This window comes from Oncorhynchus clarkii, chromosome 19, assembly GCF_045791955.1.
Source record: "Oncorhynchus clarkii lewisi isolate Uvic-CL-2024 chromosome 19, UVic_Ocla_1.0, whole genome shotgun sequence".
NCBI lineage: Eukaryota > Metazoa > Chordata > Actinopteri > Salmoniformes > Salmonidae > Oncorhynchus > Oncorhynchus clarkii.
This window is the reverse complement of record NC_092165.1, coordinates 53204571-53232142: the sequence shown is the minus strand read 5'-3', so window position 1 is coordinate 53232142 and position 27572 is coordinate 53204571.

The following is a 27572-nucleotide window of genomic DNA, read 5'->3' as shown; positions in this document are numbered from 1 at the left end:
CGATTTATATTTCAAACAGCTTTCCACTGCTTCCTCCCCTGTGTGGTCCGTGGCCATTGTCTAAACAGCCTCCTTGTGAAACAAATGGCCGCCTAAATCGTTGTAAAGCTTCTAGGCCACGGGAGAGAGGGGATGGGAGATTGCGCGTGTCAGCAAACATTGACTGGGCTTTCTCACAATGAGGTGCAGTGTTGGAGGAGCTAACAGGCCGCCTGGCTAATCGCCCTCCGCAGAGAACACACATTCCTGCAGGTCAGGGCTCAGGGTTGTGTGTGTGGGTGAGGAGGGAGAGAGATCTGTGTGTGTGTGTGTGTGCCTGTGTTTGTGAGCATGTGCGTGTATGTTATAGACGGTGTGTGTTCCGGACGATGTGTGTGTGTCTGCATGTGTGTGTGTATTCGGTGGGAGGAAGGAGAGCATGGCATGTTTATGTGCAGGCCTCTTAGCGCGGTCAGAGGAAAAATCCAAACTGTGTCTACACTCCCCCCCTCTCCCCCCTCTCCCCCACCTTGTCCTGTTCTGGACACACGGCTAACGTTGTATTCTGTGACCTGGTGCAGATAAGGCTGGTGGAAAAGCAGTGTTAAAAACTGCAGTAATAACTGCGCTGACAATTTGTTTTACCTTATCTAAGCCTGGCGATAAATCACAGGAGAAATGTAACATCTGGTAGATAGTCACACTGCTCTATACTGAAGCTCACCGCTGGGAGGGATTGGTGAGAGGAGAGCTTTCACATGCTTCAGTTCAACTGGCACCTAGCAAACCGAACGAGTGAGCTCTCATACTCCCTTAAAAGACCTTCTCTTGAAAAATGAGAAAAAAGCGGCAATAGTACTATTTGTCCATCTTGAGATGCGATAGCCAGAATACACTTCTTCAAAATAGTCAGACTTAATTTAAGATAACTCAAGAAATATGTCATAAATGTTGCAGTTTTTGCCGATGATACCATAGTCGTGCATTTTTACATCTAACTAAGTTTGATTGGTGCCGTATGTTTGGTGCCGTATTTCTCAATAAAAAAAATTTGCATGAAAAAGATTTGTCCCTCTTTGAATGACAGCAAACACTTTGTTGAAGAATCCCTACCTTTGGACCAATCACCAACAGAAGGGACAAAGACTTTATGAAAAATGTTCTGTGCTCAAAACAGAAAAAAATGACTTTGCCCGAGAGCAAGACGAACAGAAACGTGACACAATGTCATCATAATATATGCACAAACTGTTCTCAACTGTTTCGGATGGGAAGAATTCAGACACCTTTACTGTTCAAGGACAGGCATACATGGGATTTAAGTTTCACAGGAGCAGGAAAGAGCTTTTGTAACTTTGGCAAGGATCTGGTACTAAAAGCACTCTGGAGTGTTTTCTTCTTAACTCATCCCCAGAGTTTTCCACAGAACTAAATGGAACATATTATATTATATCTCTATGGAGGTTTCCCCTCTTGTCCTTTGCTTGCGTGGTTAGTACCCCATTCAGTGTAAGGTAGTGTAAGGTAGTTCTCTTTGCCCAGGCCTAATGCACTGTGATATAGCTGTAATTACAGCATGCAGCCAACAGATGTCAGCCTTCCAGATCATATCATTAGACTGTCGATTGAAGGAGGTAAATGAAAATAATTTTATGCAACACGGTCCTATTAACGCAAACTACATAGGAGTGCAAATATTTGAGGCAAATACACTGCTGACTACTGTGTTTTCTCCACCTCAGAATTACCATTCAGATTGTTGATATTCCATATGTCATGTAAGATTGTAGGTTTCTCTGTCACTTTGTGATACTAAAAGATTGAGGATGCCTGGACTAGGACTTGCCAGGAAGTTGCATAGTTTATGAGAGAGGAGATTTGCTCCTCTTACTTTGTGTTGAGTGTGTGCAGCCATATAATGCTAGCTAATAGTGAAAGAGCCTCTTCGTCTATTGAGACAACTAGGGCAGTAATATGCCGCACAGAAATCTCCCTCTCTCTCCTTGTGGAAGTGTCAACACTATGATATCTTCAAACCATTGCAATCTGCATTCAGATTTTATAATGCTAACGGTTAATCCTGTTTAGCCATGGGACGGATAATTACCCCTGCAAGCACTGCTATCCTTCTCATATGTATTTTATTCGGCGATAACAGATTACAGGAGTATAATGCACTTAGCATGAGTATAACTAGTGTACTCCACTAAGAAGGGCTTCAGGTCTTCTATTCTCTATTGTACTTACTTAACAGTTCATCATTTCAGGGACACGTATATATCTCATATTTACAGATATCTTATATCTCAGGCTATGCAGAATAAATGGAACATGAATGGAAAGTACTGACTGTAACGTTTTGACCAAAAATATCATAGTGTGGCTGCAGGTTTCATGTACTTTGGGGAAGTTTCAAGTTTTTGAGTTTGTTGAAACTGCCAGAGTTGTATGCATATACAAATCAAATGTAGTCTGTTTTCCTCCTTTCCGCTCACTCTCCCTCTTCATGACAATGATGTTGGCTTAATACAGAAGAGAGAGCAGAGAGTGTCGAAAACAGAGAGAAAGAGAGACCCCTCCCCACAGAGAGAGACACAGAAAGAGAGAGTGCCTGGTATACCTGAAAGGATGTCTGTCTCCTCTTTCATTTAGGCATGTCTGAGCATCTAAAAGGCCGGCAGGCACAAGGTGGGGACCTCTTCAGATCTGGCTGCTATTAAAAGGCTTGTGATCTCCTCATGTTTACCCACACTTACAGCACTCCACGCCGGCTGTGTGGAGTATTGGTGCGGGGTACTCGGGTGCTGCCGCTGCCTCTTTGAAGTGAAGTTGAACCATCTGAGTCAGCTCCTGGTAATTGCACTCTCTCTCTTTCTCTCTCTCTGCTAGCCTAGAGTACAGGGAAGATGCAGATGTGGGGCTTTCTCCATGATCTGGAATCTGGAGCCTTTCCACCTGGAGGTTGAGTTGGGGGTCCCCACAGATAGCATATGAACACGTTATGAGCCATGGCAAAATGTGTAGAATTGGAGGAAATTAGCTTTACAACTGCAACATTTTCTTTCAGCCTCATGGCAAAATGTGTAGAATTGCAGGAAATTAGCTTTAAATCAGCACGTTTTTCTCTCAGCCTCATGGCAAAATGTGTAAAACAGCATGGGATTAGCTATAAAACTGCAAATTGTGTAGAATTGCAGGAAGTTAGCTGTTTTCCACAACAACAACAAACATAATATATACAGTATATATAAAATAAATAAATAATTTTGGGTGGTAGGTGCCCTGTTTCCGCCTTCTTCTCCCCTCTGATATGAAAGGAAAAGCAAGCAGATATAGCTAGCAACATCCATTACTCAATTGGTGTTTCTTTCTTTCACTTTTGAAAAGGAGTGGAGAAATTGGTGGAGATCATTTCAAAGCATTAGCACTCACACTTTATTTATGAACAATTACAACAGCAAGAGACAAATCAGTGTATGGTCCTACAATACATTCACACAAACACTCAAACTGGACAGTTTTATCTCAATCTCTTCATTCACAGACTCATTCCTGGACACTCGTACTGACAGTTGTGGCTGCTTTGCGTGATGTATTGTTGTCGCTACCTTCTTGCCCTTTGTGCTGTTGTCTGTGCCTAATAATGTTTGTACCCTGTGCTGCTGCCATGTCGTGTTGCTACCATGTTGTGGTCATGTTGTTTTGCTACCGTTCTGAGTTGTTTTGTGTTGCTGCCATGCTATGTCGTTGTCTTAGGTCTCTTTTTATTTCATGTACCTTTATTTTTAATCCCAGCCCCCGTCCCCGCAGGAGGCCTTTTGCCTTTTGGTAGGCCGTCATTGTAAATAATCATTTGTTCTCTTAACTGACTTGCCTAGTTAAATAAAGGTTCAATGAATATTCAGTCAACCAGTGATGTGCACTTCCCCTACTGTAGTGGTAGGCATGTCCATTATTGGTTGTTCACTCTACTGCACTACCATCATTGAAAAGTGGAGGCACATAAAGCACAGAAATGGACTGACCATAAAATGTCTGTGTTAAACGCTCAATGAGAAATGCTTGTTGTTTCCGGGCTGACTTTTGTCGATAAAGGAGCGTTAATGACACTTCATATATTTCATTTTCCTCTGCAACGGTTAATTCACACACTGTCGATGACATGCATTGTGGTCCTCAAAGTGCAGCACAGAACACCTGTGTATTATAGTAATTACTTTGATTATGCCTCACATGGGGTATTATTACAATAGCTTGCAGCAGATAAACCCCTTTTAAAACCGGCAGAGAATTTCATTTTCATCCCCCCTAAAAACTGTTCATGTCCCTGAACCCTCTATCCACACACATACTGTATATTTATGCCCTTACATCCTGCATGGCTCATACTCCTTCATCTTGTTTTAATCCATCTGTCCATCCATCCATCGGTTTTCAGTGATGGGCGCTGCTGGTCTGCATCCAGACATGTGACAGTCCAGGGTGTCTCCTCATCTGTGAAGTATCTGAGGCCAGGTGCCTGATTCAGAACAAATGCTCACTAACAGAAAGAAAAACACACCAATGGGAGCATCTCTGCATTTCTGCATTGTCTATTATACTCCTACACCATGAGACTATGAGACTGAGCTGTGTCGGGCTAGAGTAGTGTAGAGTAGTACGCAGTCATGGGCATCCTTTAGGTTCTTGAAACTGGTCAGAAAACTGACCAGACATAACCTCATTTAAAAAAAAAATAAAAACAAACATTCAGTCCTCATGTACATAGACTATCTGCCTCTCATGCAGACTTCTATGGCTCAGAGACATGTTTCAGATGGTGAATAGCTTCTTATTTTGCAAATGATTCCCTTGCAGCTGGTTAAAGGGTAGATTTGTCAGTCTCTTCGGACAGTAAGAGTACACTTTATTGCCACAGAGGGGCACTGGAATTTTCTCTAGAGGCAAAACAGACATACAATTAGAATGTGCCAGCTGCCCATAACATCATACAGAAATATAGCATTTGACTGTAAAGCATCCTGTTTTGGACTCACAGTTTCATGAATGTCCTGTAGTAGGTTGACATACTGTTTTATGGTATTTTCTTCCTTACTGTGTTCCTCCCCATTCGCTTTACGATGAGTGTAGTTGACTGTCAGCTGTCAGCCACCTGTTATGAATGTGTTATGAATGTGTTATGTAGGTACTGATCAACTTAAGTAGACAGACTGGTATCCCCTCAGTGCTGTGCTCATGCCAGACCAAAATAACTAGGATACATGTCCCTTCATTTATTTGTTGAATCCTCTTTTGTCCTTTTACAAAATATGCAGCCAATTACCCAGCACTAAACAATACCACACTCTTATTTGCTTAGGTTAAATACACCTAGAAAGTGTTCGACGAGTAAATTGCAGACAAAATATAAAATAAAAAAATCCACAAACAAAATTGCATACGACTGTACTTTTCGATATCTGGAAGCAGTTTTTGAATCGGTGGGATCTCTGCAATATGCCCTACTGTTGCTGCATTGTAAAGTCTGACAGATATTGATTATCAGAGAGAGAGATGCCCCACAGCGCATGGAGACAGGATGGTAAAGTGAAGAGACAGTGAGGGCATGGCTCTCCCCTGTCACTACACCTAAACCTGCCTTGGAAGCGTTTTAAATCTATGGAAGATTAAAGAAAAGGCAGAATAGCTGGCCTTTGACTCGGTCGCCATTCATTCACAATTACACACATCAAAAAGTCCCCTCTGTCACGTAGGACTGGTGTGAGTGTAAAGGAGACCTTCAAATGGGACCAGCAAACCCTGTTCAACATGGTCGAAGAAATGGGTGTTTCAAACATTAAAGAATAAATAACCCCCCCTGGAAAGATGGAGTGCTTCAAAGTCAAAGACATAAAAGAGCATTCTGAAGGATGCAGGTATCAATACCGTAATCTTTGAGGAATTGGATCAATATCTGTCCTCCTCCATTGCATGACAATCCTTTGAAGTATCCACTGCAGGAACCACCTCCTACTACAATATACTTTTGTATGAATTGTGTTTTCTCCGTGACTTTCCTAGCGTATCTAATAAATGCTGTATAATTTTCTTTCCAGCTGGAGTTTGTGGGGGTTCATACCCATTTCAATGGAAGTGGAAGGTCGACTAGTTATACATGTTTTGAAACAGCTAACCCCTTAGGGCTCAGGGATCTTGATTTCTCAAACTGCATTCATTTCATTGCATTGCAGGATGCGGCAGCGGCATAATTGTAGGTTGCTGGTGCCGGTGCATGGCAAACTTTCCATTGGCGCTACACTTCACAAGGATTTTTATACACCATGCCTCCTCAGTTGGAAAATTGTCTGCCTCATGCCCGACAGGTGGACCAATTGACAAGTCAACATAACAATTATTTTTGACTCGCAATTACTAGTGATCTCATTTTTTATGCCATGTTTACAATCTGATTTTCACCCTCACTCTGGAAATGTACATGGATTGTAATGTAATTTTGTACTCTTTGCATAAAAGCAGTAAATGGCTTGGTTCCTAAAGTTAATGGCAACAATGTCATATTAAATCCTGTGCTAAATGCAAATGGCTACCTGGCCTAAGCTATACTTTACTTTTATGCCCTAAGCATTCATGCCCTGCATTTAAGCAGGATATTCACTGTTGTGAAAGCATTCATGGAAATCTTAATTGTGTACAAGTGTCAATCAGCTCTTTTCATTTTACTTACAGTAAGATGAGATGTAAATTGGTGTTACAACGATCCTGTTCTGTAAATGTATTGTACACCATCGTAAAGGACCTGCTCTGTTCTGAAGAAGTTGGCTCTGGTAAATGTCAATCTCTTGACAGTGGACGACAGCTATTCCATGTCCATTTTCACAGATCTTGCTCAGGGGCTGCAGATGTGGCAAGGAGTAAAGGTTGACTGAGCCATTTGAGTTCACTGCTCTTTGTTGTGTACCTCTCACTCAACGAACCGAACCACTAGCCTCACAGGTCAACCACGGCATTTACTCAGGGAGCTTGTCAACCTGTCAGAGTGCATGCAGGCGTGCTTTGGAAAGGAAGGACAGAGAGGGGAGAAATAGAAACAACATGAAATACCTGCTTGTTGTTGTGAGAAGGTGGCAGTTGGATGGGGTGGTTGGGGATGGCCCTCCAAGACATTGTCCACATGACGGAAAATCATGAAAAATGCAGTCCAGTGGAAATATCCTCTCTGAACCTCCTCCTGGCATGTGACATCTTTGTTTTCCAAACCCTGGGATTGTTCTATACACTATGCAGTGCCTTGCAAAATTATTTATCCCCCTTGGCGTTTTTCCTATTTGGTTGCATTACAACCTGTAATTTGAATAGATTTTTATTAGTATTTCATGTAATGGACATACACAAAATAGTACAAATTGGTGAAGTGAAAATAAAAAAAAATACTTGTTTCAAGAAATGTATATATATTTTTTTAAATGGAAAAGTGGTGTTTGCATATATACTCACCCCCTTTGCTATGAAGCCCCTAAATAAGATCTGGTGCAACCATTTACCTTCAGAAGTCACAAAATTAGTTCAATAAAGTCCACCTGTGTGCAATTAGTGTCAGATGAGCTGTCACATGATCTCAGTATATATACACCTGTTCTGAAAGGCCCCAGAGTCTGCAACACCATTAAGCAAGGGGCACCACCAAGCAAGCACCATGAAGACCAAGGAGCTCTCCAAACAGGTCAGGGACAAAGTTGTGTAGAAGTACAGATCAGGGTTGGGTTGTAAAAAAACGAAACTTTGAACATCCCACGGAGCACCATTAAATCCATTATAACCTGCCAAGAGAGGGCCGCCCACCAAAACTCACGGACCAGGCAAGGAGGACATTAATCAGAGAGGCAACAAAGAGACCAAAGATAACCCTGAAGGAGCTGCAAAGCTCCACAGCGGAGATTGGCGTATCTGTCCATGGGACCACTTTAAGCCGTACACTCCACAGAGCTGGGCTTTATGGAAGAGTGGCCAGAAAAAAGCCATTGCTTAAAGAAAAAAAATAAGCAAACAGCTTTGGTGTTCGCCAAAAGGCATGTGGGAGACTCCCCAAACATTTGGAAGAAGGAACTCTGGTCCGAAACTAAAATGGAGATTTTTGGCCATCAAGAAAAACACTATGTTTGGCGCAAACCCAACACCTCTCATCACCCCGAGAACACCATCCCCACAGGGAAGCATGGTGGTGGCATCATCATGATGTGGGGATGTTTTTCATCGGCAGGGACTGGGAAACTGGTCAGAATTGAAGGAATGATGAATGGTCCTAAATACAGGGAAATTCTCGAGGGAAACCTGTTTCAGTCTTCCAGCAGGAAGGTCCACCTTCCAGCAGGACAATAGCCCTAAGCATACTGCTAAAGTAACACTTGAGTGGTTTAAGGGGAAACATTTAAATGTCTTGGAATGGCCTAGTCAAAGCCCAGACCTCAATCCAATTGAGAATCTGTGGTATGACTTAAAGATTGCTGTACACCAGCGGAATCCATCCAACTTGAAGGAGCTGGAGCAGTTTTGCCTTGAAGAATGGGCAAAAATCCCAGTGGCTAGATGTACCAAGCTTATATAGACATACCCCAAGAGACTTGCAGCTATAATTGCTGTAAAAGGTGGCTCTACAAAGTATTGACTTTGGGGGGTGAATAGTTATGCACGCTCAAGTTTGCTGTTTTTTTTTGTCTTATTTCTTGCTTATTTCACCCCAAAAAATATTTAGCATCTTCAAAGTGGTAGGCATGTTGTGTAAATCAATTGATACAACCCCCTCAAAATCAATTTAAATTCCAGGTTGTAAGGCAACAAAATAGGAAAATTGCCAAGGGGGGTGAATACTTTCGCAAGCCACTGTATATAAGCCATAACTAATGCAATGACTACGAGTGAAACATTTCCTCACCTCAGACCAACTCTGGGAGGTCTGCTATTTTCCGTGGCCTGAAAATATATTATTTAGCATCACTTCCCATTGGCTCAGAGTGTGCATAAGAAACACCACCCATATTTTTTTAAGCGCTTAAGAGTTACAGAGGCTTTCAGTCTCGTAACGTTTAAAGCAGATTTTCAGAGGGGACGGAAGTGGGCTTTGGGAGGAGGGTCTGTTTAAGGCCTAGGACGCGTGGCCAACACTCACTCACTGTAAGCGACTTACAGATGTTAGCCAGGCGGACAGGGACAGACGCTTTCCATCTGATCCAAGTTGGTGTCCAAACGGGATTAGAGCCAGATTAGGGGGTGTCGAAGCAATTACCACTGACATCAGCAGGGTTTGGTTTGAGGAGCTGAAACAATTGGGTCTACGGCGTTGGACCACCCGCTGTGCCCAGTCCCTTAATTTCACCCTCCATCTGGCAGTCTGTCTGTCTGTCTGTCTGGACAACCTGCTTTGGCTGTATATCAGGGAGCCTAATTTCCCAAACAAACTAAATCTTACTGAAATCCAACCAAGCTTTTCAGACTACAACCTCCACATGCTCTGTGAAACTACTCCAAGGGTAGATGCAAAGAGGATTTGTGCTTTATTTCTTTAAGGGGGCGGTAAATTGGTCAGTCATTGAAAAATGAATTGGTGAAAAAATGGTAGAGTAGCCATAGAGCATCACAGGAAAAACATCCTAAACCACTTATGTGGATAAGCTAAGTGGGCAAACCTTACTCACTCCTCTTATTATGGCCTGGCTGTACTCAGGCAGAAGGAGTACTGTACAGATATGACGTAGCCTTTATCACCCCTTCATTAATCTTCATAAAACAATTGACCCTTGAATAGCTTAGCCGTGCCCCAGACCATTAGGCTGCATGGCTGTGGCTTTAAATATTAAGCAGGCGCTGTAAGATTTTATCAAATGTTTGGTAAATGGCAAAAGGCAAAGTGTGCACGTGTTCTCTTTTCCCCGTTCTTTGTAAATGATAGATATGTTTTTATAAAACAGAATGCTCTTTTAAATAATGGTTGTGGTATTGGCTTTGACTCGAGCTTTCATGATTTAAGATGGCTGACCCTGTAAAACAATACATTTCACTGCACCTATCTAGTGTATATGACAATAAAACATATTTTTCCCATACGTTGCACAACCAATGCTTTTACGGACACTTGTGCTGGAATTATGATTTAATACATTTGTGACCACAAATGCTTTAGTAGGCTTTTTTGGGCATATGTCATATTTTGTGTTCATCAGGCACTATTCTTGACCATTCTCTTCAGATACAGCACCTATATCTGAGTGCACACTATATATGTCAACATGGTACCATTAGAACAATTCTTCTGAACACAACCTGAACACTAACCAACTCTCCTCTGATTAAGGTTTTGCTGAGCTTTGAATCTCATACAATCTCATACAAGTGTCTAGGGACTTCCTTGTGACTGGTCTAGTAAAAATGTAAACCCCTTTCATCTATAGAGCGCTTAAAAGGTCAAAGAAATGCCCAACAACCCTCTCCGTTGTACCCCCTCCCCCAAAGGTTGTAACAAACTGCACCTTTGTCATGGACGTGGCCTCTTGTCAAGCCATGGCTGGGGGGACTGCCTTGGGTTCAGGCTGTCGAGACCCTGTCAGACTTAAAATAGGTTCTGCTTTATTTCACCCCCTGACCCGAGGCCCAAAAAGAGCCACGCAGGAAAAACAGAGAGATGTGATACATCAAGCCCAATACTAGTGAAACTCCTGAGCCGAAACAGAAACTGCCGTGCAAGCAGAAATGAAGAGGGCTTATTGTTGAGGGTTTTTCACCACATTCCCTGTTTGTGTGCGATTCAATGTTTCAGGCAAAAATGAAAATTAAGAGGTAATTTCAGGTTGATTCTTATTTCATTGTCAAAGGCTTTGCTAAGTATATTAATAAGAAAATGTATCTTGTTTGCCATATTTGATAGAGTGAGGTGGTCTGTTGTTAGCTTTGCATACAATTTACATCTTGTTTTCCTGATTTATAAAGAGAATATAGAACAGAAATTGTTTTATGTTACAAGCAGAGCAGAAATATACACATATATATATATATATATATATATATATATATATAATTTTTGAAATACAATGAATGAACAGATTCAATTCAACATTTAGCTAACATTTTATTCCCTTTTTTGGGCCTTAAATTGGTTTGACAAAATACACATTTTGAAGAACCATCTTTTACATTGGATTTTCATGGCTCTCCTGTTGAATAAATGCAATTGATTGACTTAGAAATGTTCTGCATAGCCAATCAATCTAAAGAGGGGACAAGCCATGAGGCGTCTATGGAGAATGGGGAAGGACAAGGAGGGGCCTCTTATTGTTTTGGGGCCCCTATGTCACTCAGTCCTTTCCATTTTATATTATTATATTATTTTAAACTGCAAAACCCTTACGCACCACTGCACTTTGTATACCAAGGTTGGCTGGCCTTCTCTAGTCACTCGTAGGCTCAGTCACTGGTATACTTTTATTTACAAAGCCATTTGGGGTTTACTACCTTTTTATTTGTGCATTTTGTTTAGAAATGTGGTGGGTACTTTCTTCGTTCGCTGGACTTTATCCTGCTAACTGTTCCAAATGTCCAAACTGAATTTGGTAAAAGGGCTTTTATGTACTCTGCGCCATCGTCTTGGAACACCTTATAAAATACTTTTAAACTGGAAGAACTTGTCCCGATTGGTGTTTTTAAATCACTGATGAAGGATTTTGAGGCTGATTCCCTGACCTGTCAATGTTTTTAATCTGCTGTTTTATACTCTTGTTAATTCAGTGGTTTTTACTAGATTACTTGTAGTTTTTCATGTTGTCTGTCTGTAATTTTTTTGTAATGACTTGGTGCTGCCTATCTTGGCCAGGGCACTCTTGAAAAAGAGATTTTAATCTCAATGAGCCCTTCCTGGTTAAATAAAGGTTAAATAAAAAATAAAAATTCTAGTGAGCAGGGCCCAGCACTCAGCCCAGGCTTTGCTGCTCGGGTATGCCCAAGCTTTCAAGCCATGGGTCAGGGGGTCACCATTAATGCTCAGGAGTATTAATGAGTGACCTTCGGAAAAAACGGTGGGCGAAAAGAAAAGGGCGAGCGCGAGAAAGCAAGCTGTAAAGACCTGAGAGAATAGAAGCCTGAGACCTGTTTCGCCAAGATAACGGAGATGGCTATGCAAATGCATCCATCACTAGCCTACTAAGCCAGGAGCCTTCTTTTGTGTGCCCGTGTAAGGCCCTGTTGACTGGGGGAAGGCTGGCGGGGGGAGGCAATCTGTGGAGGTGGAGACAGGGGGGAAGGGGGGAGTTAAAGGGTGAGGGAAGGGAGGGGAGGGTCGCGCAGGCCAGGCCACGGGGACTGACACTTCCATTGCTTATTCAACAGGGGAGTAGATAGATCTCTCACAAGATCACCAATCTATTGAATGTGGGCTTCAGCCGGAGCTTCCAGTTAACATGCAGGAGATTTCTAATTTAACCGCTGAGCGCGGCTGAGGGGTTGGGTGTGATAGAAGGGGGCAGGATGAGCGGTGGGTTGAGGGAGGGTTAGAGTGAGAGGAGGTTGAGGGGTTGTGTGTGATAGAAGGGGGCAGGATGAGCGGTGGGTTGAGGGAGGGTTAGAGTGAGAGGAGGCTGAGGGGTTGGGTGTGATAGAAGGGGGCAGGATGAGCGGTGGGTTGAGGGAGGGTTAGAGTGAGAGGAGGCTGAGGGGTTGGGTGTGATAGAAGGGGGCAGGATGAGCGGTGGGTTGAGGGAGGGTTAGAGTGAGAGGAGGCTGAGGGGTTGGGTGTGATAGAAGGGGGCAGGATGAGCGGTGGGTTGAGGGAGGGTTAGAGTGAGAGGAGGCTGAGGGGTTGGGTGTGATAGAAGGGGGCAGGATGAGCGGTGGGTTGAGGGAGGGTTAGAGTGAGAGGAGGCTGAGGGGTTGTGTGTGATAAAAGGGGGCAGGATGAGCGGTGGGTTGAGGGAGGGTTAGAGTGAGAGGAGGCTGAGGGGTTGGGTGTGATAGAAGGGGGCAGGATGAGCGGTGGGTTGAGGGAGGTTTAGAGTGAGAGGAGGTTGAGGGGTTGGGTGTGATAGAAGGGGGCAGGATGAGCGGTGGGTTGAGGGAGGGTTAGAGTGAGAGGAGGCTGAGGGGTTGGGTGTGATAGAAGGGGGCAGGATGAGCGGTGGGTTGAGGGAGGGTTAGAGTGAGAGGAGGTTGAGGGGTTGGGTGTGATAGAAGGGGGCAGGATGAGCGGTGGGTTGAGGGAGGGTTAGAGTGAGAGGAGGCTGAGGGGTTGGGTGTGATAGAAGGGGGCAGGATGAGCGGTGGGTTGTGGGAGGGTTAGAGTGAGAGGAGGCTGAGGGGTTGGGTGTGATAGAAGGGGGCAGGATGGGCGGTGGGTTGTGGGAGGGTTAGAGTGAGAGGAGGTTGAGGGGTAGAATGAGAAGAGGAGGGGAATGGTTAAAGGAGGGGTAGAGTGAGAGTAGGAGGAGGGGGAGGGTTGTGGGAGGGGTAGAGTGAGAGGAGGTTGAGGGGTAGAATGAGAAGAGGAGGGGGATGGTTGAAGGAGGGGTAGAGTGAGAGGAGGAGGAGGGGAAGGGTTGTGGGAGGGGTAGAGTGAGAGGAGGAGGGGGATGGTTGAAGGAGGGGTAGAGTGAGAGGAGGAGGAGGGGGAGGGTTGTGGGAGGGGTAGAGTGAGAGGAGGTTGAGGGGTAGAATGAGAAGAGGAGGGGGATGGTTGAAGGAGGGGTAGAGTGAGAGGAGGAGGAGGGGGAGGGTTGTGGGAGGGGTAGAGTGAGTGGAGGAGGGGGATGGTTGAAGGAGGGGTAGAGTGAGAGGAGGAGGAGGGGGAGGGTTGTGGGAGGGGTAGAGTGAGAGAAGGAGGAGGGGGAGGGCTGTACTTACACGATCAAAGAGGTGAGAGACACATGCAGACGCTTCTCTCTGGATTTTCAGCGCATATGATGAGAAAGAAACAAACATCAAGTGTAATGAGCCTGCTTCTGATGGCTTTGGGAAAAATATATTTTATTTTGTATTTTTTATTCACTTGCATTGTTGAAATCATTACCTAGGTTTTCAATCTATGTGAAATGACTGTCAATTTGCATATATTTTTCTTACAACTTATTGTATGTTAATTATGTTGACATTATGCTCCTGCAGAGCACTTTGAGAAGATAACAAGATCACTGTCTTCATAATCATAAGCTCCTGATTTACATAGACATCTCTTTCTACATAAACAGTCTAATGATATCTGCAATAGCCAGCTCCAAGAACATTGATATCTTCCTAAGATCGGTCTGTCGTTCCCCTTTCGCGTCACCTACTGAGACCTCCAATAAACATTTACAAGAAAGCAGCCCCCCTTCCCATGTCAGCATATGTTCCAAGATCTTCTGTGAGGACAGCTCAGGTCCAAAAAGTTGAACCCAGTGTTTTATTTATTGTATCTTTATTTAACTAGGCAAGTCAGTTAAGAACAAATGATTATATACAGTAACAGCGGGTTAACTGCCTTTTTCAGGGGCAGAACAACAGATTTTTACTTTGTCAGCTTGGGGATTTGATCTAGCAACCTTTTGGTTACTGGCCAAATGCTCTAACCACTAGGCTACCTGCTGCCCCAGTAGTAGGTGCCAGGCGCACTGGTTTGAGTCCATGCCCCGATGAATTGAGGCCTTTCTGAAGGCAAAAGGAAGGTGTGCAACTCGATATTAGGAAGGTGTTCCTAAGGTTTGGTACACTCAGTGTATGTACTGTATATATAGGTAGAGGTAAAGTGACACACAATAAACAGTAGCAGAAGTATATGTGATGTGACAAAATAGGTAGTGCAAAAAAGGGTCTATTCAGATAGTCCGGATAGCTATTTAGTTAACTGTTCAATAACTATTTAGCAGTCTTCTGAAGCTGTTCAAGGTCCTGATGGTTTCAGACTTGGTGTCTGTTCCACTTGCCATGCGGTAGCAGAGAGAACAGTCTATGACTTGGGTGGCAGGAATCTTTGACATTTTTTATTGCCTTCCTCTGTCATCGCCTGGTATAGAGGTCCTGGATGGCAGGGAGCTCAGCCCCAATGATTTGCTGGGCTCTACAAACTACCCTCAGTAGTGCATTGCGGCCGAATGCCAAGCAGTTGCCATATCAAGCAGTGATGCACCCAGTCAATATGCTCTCAATGGTGCAGCTGTAGAACTTTTTGAGGATCTGAGGGGTCCTGCCAAATATTTTCAGCTTCCTGAGGGGGAAGCGTCGTTGTCGTAACCTCTTCCCGACTGTGTTGGTGTCTGTGGACAATGATATGTTCTTAGTGATGTGGACACCAAGGAATTTGAAGCTCTCGACCCGGTCCACTACAGCCCTGTCGATATAAATGGGGCCGTGCTCGGCACTCCATTTCCTGTAGTCCATGATCAACTTGAGAGAGTGGTTGTGGTTCTGGCACCACACTGCCAGATCTCTGACCTCCTCCCTATAGGCTGTCTCATCGTCGTCGGTGATCACGCGTATCACCAGCATGTTGTCGCCAAACTTAATGATGGTGTTGGAGTTGTGTGTGAACAGGGAGTACAGGAGGGGACTAAGCACGCATCCCTGAGTGGCTCCCGTGTTGAGGGGCAGCATGCGGATGTGTTGTTGTCTACCACCTGGGGCGGCCCATCAGGAAGTCCAGGATCCAGTTGTTCCCAGGGTCCTTAGCTTAGTGATGAGCTTGGAGGCCAATATGTTGTTGAACACTGAGCTGTAGTCAATGAACAGCATTCTCACGTAGGTGTTCCTTCTGTCCAGGTGGGAAAGGGCAATGTGGCGTGCAATAGGGATTGTGTCATCTGTGGATTTGTTGGAGCGGTATAACAATTGGAGGGGTCCAGGATATCTGGGATGAGGGTGTTGATGTGAGCCATGACCAGCCTTTCAAGTATTTACTGGCTACAGTCCCGGGTGGGTCTCGGGTATTCGGGTTTGGGTGGACCTGTGAAGACCACTACTTGAAACACACATGCACACACACGCAAACACACATACACACACACAGACACAAACACACACACACACAGACACACGCACACACACACAGACACACACAGACATACACAGACACACGCACACACAGTCTGAGGAGAGGGGGGAACAGGAATCGTCCTGATGATTCCTGCTCTGTATTGGAACTGGCACAGGGACACATTGACATTACTGTACCACCTTCAACTTTCCTCTCGCTCTCTTTGCCTCAGGCTTTTCATTTCCACCGGTCCATCACTCCACTTGGCTCCTGTCCGTTGTGAAGACAGATGCACCACGGGCGCTTTACAGAGGAGTAATGTATACATTATTCATATCACTCCACAAAAGGTGCTTATTAAACTTTACATGGCCAATGCAGTAGACAGGCCCATATTGGAACTGTTTCGCCCCATCACAAATGTCAGCGTGGATGGGGGTTGCTGTGGGTTTGGTGGTATGGTCTGTGGCTGGCTTAGATTTTTAGGGAGCAAAGAGAGGCAGGGTGGCTTTGATTTGAGGTAGCATCCACCTTGTCTATCTGAGCAGGGAACAATAGCCCCATAAGTGTCATGACACAAGTTAAGTTAGGGGTCGGGACATACAGTACTGTACAGTAAATGGTTTTATGTATGAAAATACAACAATATAGTTAACATATCAATTGTAAGCCCGCATAGTGAATAGGAATATAATAAGCACTTAATATGAAGACTTAATGGTCTGAAATATGAATATAAGAAGAACTACATTGAGTGCACTAAAAATTAGGAACACCTTCCTAATTTTGAATTGCACCCTCTATTTGACTTAATTATTTGGGCACGGACTCTTTACAAGGTGTTGAAAAGCATTCCACAGGCCCATCCTGACTCCAATTGTTCCCACGGATGTGTCAAGTTGGCTAGATATCCTTTGGGTGGTGGACCATTCTTGAAACACATTGAAACTGTTGAGTGTGAAAAACCCAGCAGCGTTACAGTTCTTGACTAAAACTGTTACGTCTGGCACCTACTATCCTACCCTGTTCAAAGGCACTTCAATCTTTTTTCTAGCCCATTCACCCTCTGAAGGGCACACATACACAATTCATGTCTCAATTGTTGCAAAAAAAATCCTTCTTTAACCTGTCTCCTCCCCTTCATCTACACTGATTGAAAGGATCACAGCTTTCACCTGGATTCACCTGTTCCTAATGTTTATACAGTCATTGTATATGCCCATAGTACTAATTTCCAGCTGACATCATGTAACAAATAGTATTTATTCCATACATTAGACTAACATCATTCATCACTCGCTGTAAAATGAAACATTGATAAACGAATCATCAAGACTGTCCAAAGATGCACTATTTCTGCTACAGATGTAGGATCTTAATTTGATCACTCTTTTTTTTGCTGAGAATTTTCCTGCATACCAGGAAATGCTGACTTGTAGTGAGTTTGAGTTTTCAAAAGTTTTCTGAAGTTTGCCATTTACACTTTGAAATTTCAGACTTAATATGCCCTGAGGAAAATGGCATCAACCTCTACAAAATTGTCCATGGATTAAAAAACTGCTGTAGCAAACTGGCTCAAATGAAGATCCTACATATGTAGTTTACCATTCAAGTGTACTTGTAGACTAAACTAAATCCATTAGGGAAGACTCTGAAGATTCAAAGCACTGTATTACTCAGCATCAAATACATCCAGCAGTTGGCCCAAAAGCCAGTGCTGTCTTTTACAACACAAACAACCTACTAGAAAGCTGCCCTTTGGGTAAGTCCTACACGTTTTCCTTTTCCCTGGCCCAGGTCTCTGGCGAGTGTTCATCTCTTAATAATACAACATTTAACCCTCCTGTACAGTGCATAAACGAACAGGCTTGCAGGTAGTGTAAGCCGGTGGGAGCAACAAAGGCCCCATAGCTGAGCCAAGAGAGACACCCACATAGGGAAATGAGCTGTCATTACAAAGCTACGGCAGCACTCTGGAAGCACATCACTGTCTACGTACATCTCCTCCTCTGCTACCCCAAGTCCCCTCCAACTCATAAATACGTAATTACGCCAACCGCCGCACCATGATGATTTCTGTTTTCATCAGCTGTCAGAATTGACCTGATTTTCCCATCACTGTTTGACCCAAATGCAGCCGTCAGATATGTTAATCATAGTTTATGTAACCACTCGTTACCTCTCTGTTTGTTGTCCATGTGTCATGTTATAGATTGAGGAAGGAAAAACATTACATTAAAACAGAAATAGATGTATTTGCATCCATAAACTAACCTTAGCTTTGATGTCTCGCATCTGGAGATGTGCTGCCGTGCCATGCCTTTTAATGTTTAACATGACAGGAGAGACGGGGAAACAGAGACGGATGATGTCCCTTGAAAGCCCTGACCTGAACTGCACAGGCAGGGAAAACAAGAGTGTTTATTTTGAACTATTTGGCTTTTCCCTTCCTGTGTTTCTAGAAATGCTGTCGCACCAGGGGTTCCAATGATAATTAAATATGTATTTATTTAGATTTGATCCTTGGCTAGAAAGTAATACTGAGACATGATTATTCAACCTAGCCATATCCAAGATGTAAGATACCTACTAAGGGTCTAGTTACAGAAACAAAAGTAAGGAGGCTGGTCGTGGAGGATGGGTGGGTGCAGTACGCGACAGTCAAGCAATCCAAAGGTTGGATGGTCAGGTTTTGAGGACTGTAGTAGCATTTTACCTAACCCTTCCCCAAATCCTTATTCTAAACTTAACTCAATTCACCTAACCTGCTACGTAAATTCACCTAACCTTTGTCGTCTTAGTTTTCCTAACCTATTGTCACGCCCTGACCTTAGAGATCCTGTTTATGTCTCTATTTTGGTTTGGTCAGGGTGTAAGTTGGGGTGGGTATTCTATATTCTATTATTTGTATTTCTATTTTTTTTTACCGTTATTTTACCAGGCAAGTCAGTTAAGAACAAATTCTTATTTTCAATGACGGCCTAGGAACAGTGGGTTAACTGCCTGTTCAGGGGCAGAACGACAGATTTGTACCTTGTTAGCTCGGGGATTTGAACTTGCAACCTCCCAGTTACGAGTCCAACACTCTAACCACTAGGCTACCCTGCCGCCCCGTCTATGTTTTGGCCGGGTAGGGTTCTCAATCAGGGACAGCTGTCTATCGTTGTCTCTGATTGAGAACCATACTTAGGTAGCCTTTTTTCCACCTTTCTTTATGGGAAGTTGACTTTGTTTAGGGCACATAGCCTTTAGCTTCACGGTTTGGTTTTGTAGTGTTTCTTGTTTTGTTCGGCGTCATTTTTATTAAAATAAAGAAAATGTACGCTCACCACACTGCACCTTGGTCCTCTTCCTTTAACGGCCATGACAGAACTTCCCACCACAAACGGATCAAGCAGCGTGGTAAGGAGGAATGGACGTGGGAGGACATTTTGAATGGCAATGGATCCTGGACTTGGGAGGAGATCCTGGCCGGGAAGGATCGCCTGCCCTGGGAGCAGGTAGAAGCAGAGAGGAAGGGGAAGGCAGCAGCTAAAGCAGAGCGGCAGTGTTATGAGGGAACACGGCTAGCAAGGAAGCCTGAGAGGGGCTACATGGGGAGTGTGACAGAGTCAGGATTCAGATCTGAGCCAACTCCCCGTGCTTATCGTGGCGAGCATGTGACTGGTCAGGCACCGTGCTATGGGGTAGTGTGCATGGTGTCTCGGTTGAGCATTCACCAATCGGTGTGCTCTGTGCCAGCGTCCCGGAAGCGGGCATCCAGCCAGAACGGGTTGTGCTAGCTCTGCACTCGAGACCGCCAGTGCGCCTCCACGGCCCAGTGTATACGGTGCTTCTGCCAAGAACTAAGCCTCCTGTATGTCTCCCCAGCCTGGTGAGTCCTGTGCCTGCTCCCAGAGCCAGGCTTCCTGTGTGTCTCTCCACTCCAGTGATGATCCATGGCACGAAGCCTCCAGTGATGATCCATGGCACGAAGCCTCCAGTGATGATCCATGGCAAGAAGCCTCCAGGGATGATCCATGGCAAGAAGCCTCCAGTGATGATCCATGGCAAGAAGCCTCCAGTGATGATCCATGGCAAGAAGCCTCCAGTGAGGATCCATGGCACGAAGCTTCCAGTGGTGATCCATGGCACGAAGCCTCCAGTGATGATCCATGGCACGAAGCCTCCAGTGATGATCCATGGCAAGAAGCCTCCAGGGATGATCCATGGCAAGAAGCCTCCAGTGATGATCCATGGCAAGAAGCCTCCAGTGATGATCCATGGCAAGAAGCCTCCAGTGAGGATCCATGGCACGAAGCTTCCAGTGATGATCCATGGCAAGAAGCCTCCAGTGAGGATCCATGGCACGAAGCCTCCAGTGATGATTCATGGCACGAAGCCTCCAGAGACTGCCTCCTGTCCGGAGCCTCGTCCTTCGGTCCGGAGCCTCCTGCGACGTCCTTCGGTCCGGAGCCTCCAGAGACGGCCTCCTGTCCGGGGCCCGCAGCGAGGGTGCCCAGTCCGGGGCCCGCAGCGAGGGTGCCCAGTCCGGGGCCCGTAACGAGGGACCCCAGTCCGGGGTCGGCGACGAGGGTCCCCGCACCAGAGGTTCCACCAAAGTGGGGTGAGCCAGTGGTGGAGCGGGGTCTGCGTCCCGCACCTGAGCCGCCACCGCGGATAGATGCCCTGCCCTATAGGTTTAGGTTTTGCGGCCGGAGTCCGCACCTTTGGTTAGACGCGCTGACCTTAGAGATCCTGTTTGTGTCTCTATTTTGGTTTGGTCAGGGTGTGAGTTGGGGTGGGTATTATATATTCTATTATTTGTATTTCTATGTTTTGGCTGGGTAGGGTTCTGAATCAGGGACAGCTGTCTATCATTGTCTCTGATTGAGAACCATACTTAGGTAGCCCTTTTTTCCACCTGTCTTTGTGGGTAGTTAACTTTGTTTAGGGCACATGGGCTTTAGCTTCACGGTTTGGTTTTGTAGTGTTTATTGTTTTGTTCGGCGTAATTTTTATTAAAATAAAGTAAATGTATGCTCACCACACTGCACCTTGGTCCTCTTCCTTTAACAGCCGTGACAAATATGTTGTCTGTTCCTGTAACCGCCAACATAAATTCTTCCCGTAATTCTCCTTTGTTGTTACCACGCAACAAGCAACCTGGTCTCAGATAAAGATATGCAATACTATATGTCCTTGAAGATGGATGACAAGTAACATCATCCAATTCGTAGGCTATTGTCAAATAAAATAAATACATATTTTTGTCATATGCTCCGAATACAACATGAAGTGCCTTCTTACAAGCCCTTAACCAACAATGCAGTTCAAGAAATAGTTCAAGAAAATATTTACAAAATACATTTAAGGAGCATTTTGGTCCTAGAGTTGATGCTCCGGTACCGCTTGTTGTGCGGTAGCAGAGAGAACAGTCTATGACTTGGGTGACTGGAGTCTTTGACACAACCTTCCTCTGACACCACCTAGTATATAGGTCCTGGATGGTAGGAAGCTTGGCCCCAGTGATGTATTGGACCGTACGCACTACCCTTTGTAGCACCTTACGGTTAGATGCCGAGCAGTTGCCATACCAGGCAGTGATACAAACGGTCAGGATGCTCTCGATGGTGCAGCTGTAGAACTTTTTGAGGATCTGGGGACCCATGCCAAATCTTTTCAGTCTCCTGAGGGGGAAAATGTGTTGTACCCTCTTCATGGCTTTCTTGGTGTGTTTGGACCATGATAGTTTGTTGGTGATGTGGACACCAAGGAACTTGAAACCCGCGACCCACTCAACTACAGCCCCGTCAATGTTAATGGGGGACTGTTCAGCCCACCTATTCCTGTAGTCCACTATCAGGCTTATCACTGTTGTGTCGTCAGCAAACTTAATGATGGTGTTGGAGTCGTGTTTGGCCACACAGTCGTGGGTGAACAGGCAGTACAGGAGGGGACTAAGCGTAGCAGATGTGTTGTTCCTTACCGTTACCACCTGGGGGCGGCCCGTCAGGAAGTTCAAAATCCAGTTGCAGAGGCAGGTGTTTAGTCCCATGATCCTTAGTATAGTGATGAGCTTTGTGGCCACTATGGTGTTGAACGCTGAGCTGTAGTCAATGAACAGCATTCTCACATAGGTGTTCCTTTTGTCCAGGTGGGAAAGGGCAGGGTGGAGTGCGATTGAGATTGCGTCATCTGTGGATCTGTTGGGGCGGTATGAGAATTGGAGTCGGTCTAGGGTTTCCGGGATGATGGTGTTGATGTGAGCCATGACCAGCCTTTCAAAGCACTTCATGGCTACCGACGTGAGTGCTACATTTAGGCAGGTTACCTTTGCTTCCTTGGGCACATGGATTATGATGTTCTGCTTGAAACATGTAGGTATTACAGACTCGGTCAGAGAGAGGTTGGAAATGTCATTGAAGACACCTGCCAGCTACCAGTTGATCCGCACATTTTTAGAGTACATGTCCTGGTAATTCGTCTGGCCGCGCGGCTATGTGTTTAAAGGTCTTGCTCACGTCGGCTACCGAGAGTGTGATCACACAGTCGTCTGGAATGGCTGGTGCTCTCATGCATGCTTCAGTGTTCCTTGCCTTGAAGCTATCATAAAAGGCATTTAGCTTGTCTGATTAGCTCGCGTTACTGGGCAGTTCGCGGCTGGGTTTCCCTTTGTAGTCTGTAATAGCTTTCAAGCCCTGCCACATCCGACTAGCGTCAGAGCCGGTGTAGTAGGATTCAATCTTAATCCTGTATTGACACTGCCTGTTTGATTGTTCGTCTGAGGGTGTAGCGGGATTTCTTATAAGCCTCCGGATTAGTGTTGTACTCCTTGAAAGCGGCAGCTCTAGCCTTTAGCTCAGTGCGGATGTTCCCTGTAATCCATGGCTTCTGGTTTGGGTATGTACGTACGGTCACCATGGGGACGACGTCATCTGAGCACTTATTGATGAAGCCGGAGACTGAGGTGGTATACTGGTCAATGCCATTGGATGAATCCCAAAACATATTACAGAATGTGCTAGCAAAACAGTCCTGTAGCGTAGCATCCACATCATCTGACCACTTATGTATTGAGCAAGTCTTGGGTAATTCCTGCTTTTGTTTTTGCTTGTAAGCAGGAATCAGGAGGATAGAATTATGGTCAGATTTGCCAAATGGAGGGCGAGGGAGAGCTTTGTATGCGTCTCTGTGTGTGGAGTAAAGGTGGTCTATAGTTTTTTTTCCCTCTGGTTGCACATGTGACATGTTGGTAGAAATTTGGTTAAACTGATTTAATTTTGCCTGCATTAAAGTCCTCGGCCACTATGAGCACCACTTCTGGATGAGCATTTTCTTGTTTGCTTATGGCCATATACAGCTTATTGAGTGCGGTCTTAGTGCCAGCATTGGTTTGTGGTGGTAAACAGACAGCTACCAATAATATAGATGAGAACTCTCTTGGTAGATAGTGTGGTCTACAGCTTATCATGAGGTATTCTACCTCAGGCGAGCAATACTTTGAGACTTCGTTAATATTAGAAATCCTGCACCAGCTGTTTTTTACAAATAGAGACACACGCCCGCTCCTTGTCTTACCAGACGTAGCTTCTCTGCCCTAACGATGCACGGAATACCCAGCCAGCTCTATTGTATCCGTGTGGTCGTTCAGCCACGACTCTGTGAAACATAAGATATTGCAGTTTTTAATGTCCCGTTGGTAGGATATTCTTAATCGTACATCATCCATTTTATTTTCCAGTGATTGCACGTTGGCCAATAGTTTGGATGGTAGTGGAAGTTTACCCACTTGACGACGAATTCTCAGAATTCTTCTTCACGCAAATGATGGGGGTTTGGGCTTGGTCTCGAGAAAGCTGTATATCCTTCTTGTCGGACTCGTTAAAGAAAAAATATTTGTCCAGTTCGAGGTGAGTAATCGCTATTCTGATGTCCAGAAGCTCTTTTCGGTCTTAGCAGCAACATTATGTACAAAATAAGTTTCAAAAATAAGTTACAAACAATGCGAAAAAACAAACAAAATAGCACAGTTGGTTAGGAGCCCGTAAAACGTCAGCCATCCCCTCCGGGCCATTATTCAGTATAGTACGACCACGTAAGGCATATGATACTACTTGTTGTATAATTCGTATGATATTGTACAACCGCTATGTCATTCATGATGTCATCTAACGTAACATATCATATAGTAAATGGAGTGTCATAGATCGACATACAGAAAAATATGAATTACCCTGAGACCAAGTTGAAATATTGTACAAAATGTATGTTGGATACATTTCTCTATCATAAATGTAGTCTTTATGAATTTTTTTAGCAGTCCCCCTGAGCAACCTTTCGAAAGGGACTTGCAGGCCTTTGACAATGTGTTCCTCGAACGACTCTTGTGAGGTCTCCCACCAACACAAACTTTAAGAGTTCCTTTCATGTCAAGTGTGTTTGGCATTGTAGTAGGGGAACATGTGTACCTCAGTACAAGATGGTTGCCGCTGGACTGACTGTTCCATTCAATTCAGGCGAACATGGATGGGCTACAAAGGGGTTCGTTATTGCTAGACAGCATCAGGCATAGAGATGCACAAGACATTAATATTGTTAGACATTAATTTAATTCTAGTGCTGTAGATCTTCGTTAACAGTTTCAATTTATACCAAAGCTTATGACATAAGTGCTTTTTAGTCAACTGCCCAACTACATTCCAGTAACTCTTCATTACTAGAAGACTTCTGTATTTTATTGTGTCGACTCAGTAGATCAGTATGTACAGCAGTACAATCACTAGGATCTCATACATTATCACACAGTCTAATCACTAGGATCTCATACATTATCACACAGTCTAATCACTAGGATCTCATACATTATCACACTGTCTAATCACCAGGATCGCTATGCCAAAGAAAACATACAGTATCACAGTCTAATCTAATGTGTCTGGGGAATAATTAGCTACACTACTTTGTCAGCTAATCGAAACTGGTGTACACAATCTACAAAAAAAGGAAATCGCAATGCTGATGCGCAGAAACACAGACTCAACAAGTCGTCGCCGAGATGAGTTTTCTAAATGTTATCTAATTAGCTGTAATTCTAACAAATATCAGCTGGTATTCTTGTCCGACTCAGGCAGGTGACATATCCTCCAACAGATAGTCCACCCATCATACTATGTTTCACTACATAATGTCGGCTAGATTTTATTTCTCCCCTGTCTTTTCTATGCATAAACAGAGCCTGCAGTCAGAACTCAGCCTGTTCAAAGGGACAAATCTATCCAGGAGCAATCAGGTTGCTGAGCTAGCCGGGGCTGCTGACAACCGCAGGCTCTTTGATCACAGATACATCATCTTCAGCAGCCCAGCCCGGCTTGGTTTTGTTTGGGGCCAGGAAATGGAGGGGGTGGAAATGATCGCTCCCTCTTGGTTCTCTTCCTCGCTGCGCCTCTTGGCAGACAAGATGAAAGCTACCCCAATTAGAAGTGAAAATACCCCCACTGAATTAACCTATTAACATTTCAGGGTATACAAACAGCTATAACCTGGCCGTATCATTGCTGGATCTCTATAGAATGTCTGTGGATGGGGCGATATAACAACTTTGTCGATTTTTTAAAATTTCTCCTCATTCTGGGTTGAGATAGAAATTGAGGTCACATCCAAAAGCAGATGACTCCCTCCTTCAATTTGATAACCCTGGTTCTAATAACACCTTGTTGTTGAGGGATAAGTGAATCTCTCCCCTGCCCTCAGAACACCTCTCTTCTCATCACCCCGTTGACTGGAAGCTGAAGTGATTTATTTTTCGATGTGCCTTTGGAGGCGGAACGGGGATTGTGAATGATGGACAGTTGTACAGGCTTTGTGATTTGCGCTCTGCAACCGAAGGAACACATGGATTTATATTATAGGTCCCCGACATAAAGCAACCCCCTTGCCCCCCCTACACCCTCATCCTTCAGTTCCACCCATATGTTTGCACACCCATTTCCGTCATCCACGCTTCTAATCAACAGAGCAAGGCTTTGTCTCACTTCCTCTATTTTATAGGGGTGAGTGCTATCTCCGTCTCTCCGTGCCATATCACCTGGCATGACCTGAGAGAGGAAAGCTATCACCCCACAGCGCAGGCTTTATGAGTGCGCTCAGATGATGGTGAAACCTTATGATACCTTATCGGGGAATATCAGAATATACATCTGGACGCGTTAACTGGGGGCCCAGATAAAGACTCGACCTTGTCCGCTTTGGCCCGTTGTATAAGTCATAGCTCAAACTAATTTGAACGTTAATAAATAATTTGGAAAGTGTTAGAGTGCCTTCATAGAGCCATCATAGAGCCTTCATGGCACCTTCATGGAGCTTTCGTAACATCTTCATAGGGCCTTTATAACACCTTCATAGTGCCTTCATAGTGTCGTCGTAGTGTAATAATGCTTCTCTGGGAAGAAAACAAACATTCATTGTGCTACTTAAAGATGTGCTGCTCCTTCCTGACAGCTTTGCCGTTTTTCTGAGAAAGCATATCTGGTGTCTTTAAGCTCTTCCACCTGCCACTGTGCTCTTTCAGCAATTACACATCTGTCAAGTGTCACCCGGCTCAGCTCTGACCGACAGGGTTATGTCAAACAGTCAGCCATACTACGGAAGAGTGAGCATGGGTCATTGTAACTGGGAGCTAGGGTTAGGTTAGGAGGGCCAGTGTGACTGGGAGCTAGGGTTGTGTTAGGAGGGCCAGTGTGACAGAGAGCTAGGCTTGTGTAAGGAGGGCCAGTGTGACAGAGAGCTAGGCTTGTGTAAGGAGGGGGCTCATGTCCGGATCTATTTTTTTCATCCTTGTCTACTCATATTTCACCAATGGAGATTGACAGCGAGAGTGATTTTGTTCACCGTGTCAAACACTGTGTCCCATCCTCGCTGGTCAAATCTTAGCCCAGGGCCATGGCTTTTATATGAAGCTGATTTGACCTGTGTTCCGTCCCTGTGTTATGCAAACGAAATTCAGACAGACTGGCAAGTATGGTCGAAAGTAGGACCGCTGTTTTTAACGCTGTGTCCTTGTAGATAGTATATAAACTGAATGGTCAAAAAGGTTTTGTGACAACAAAATATTCCTTTGTCATTCTACCAACCCTCTCTAGTCACTTTTTTTGCAGCAGGAGCATAGCCTTATTTTCTGTGCATAGCATTCCCAGGGCTGAGACTTAAGATACTACAACCTTGACTTTAACAAAAGGAGGCATGTTCATTCGCATTGTGTATATCAATCCAATATTGTGCACATTCAGGTCTTCTTTCAGCTGATAATATATTCTGTGAATTTTCATTTCAAATTTTTTTTAAAGAACATCTCTCTCTTGGCACTCTAAATATTTTAGTTTCTGTTCAAACAGTGTCTGTTCGCCTGAGAAGAAATCCTATCTGTGATCCGTCTGTGTACTCTGTTGTAATGGCTGTTCACATTGTCATTGTACTGTTCACAGTTGAATATTGTATCACAGGTGCTACTCAGTGTTAAAAGCATCCAAGTTTAAATTGAATCTGGGTCACTTTCCAGCATTGGTCCGTCACACTGCTACATCTCTTTGACTCTGGAAAGCCAGGCAGATTGTTAAGTATTTATGAAAAAGTGTCT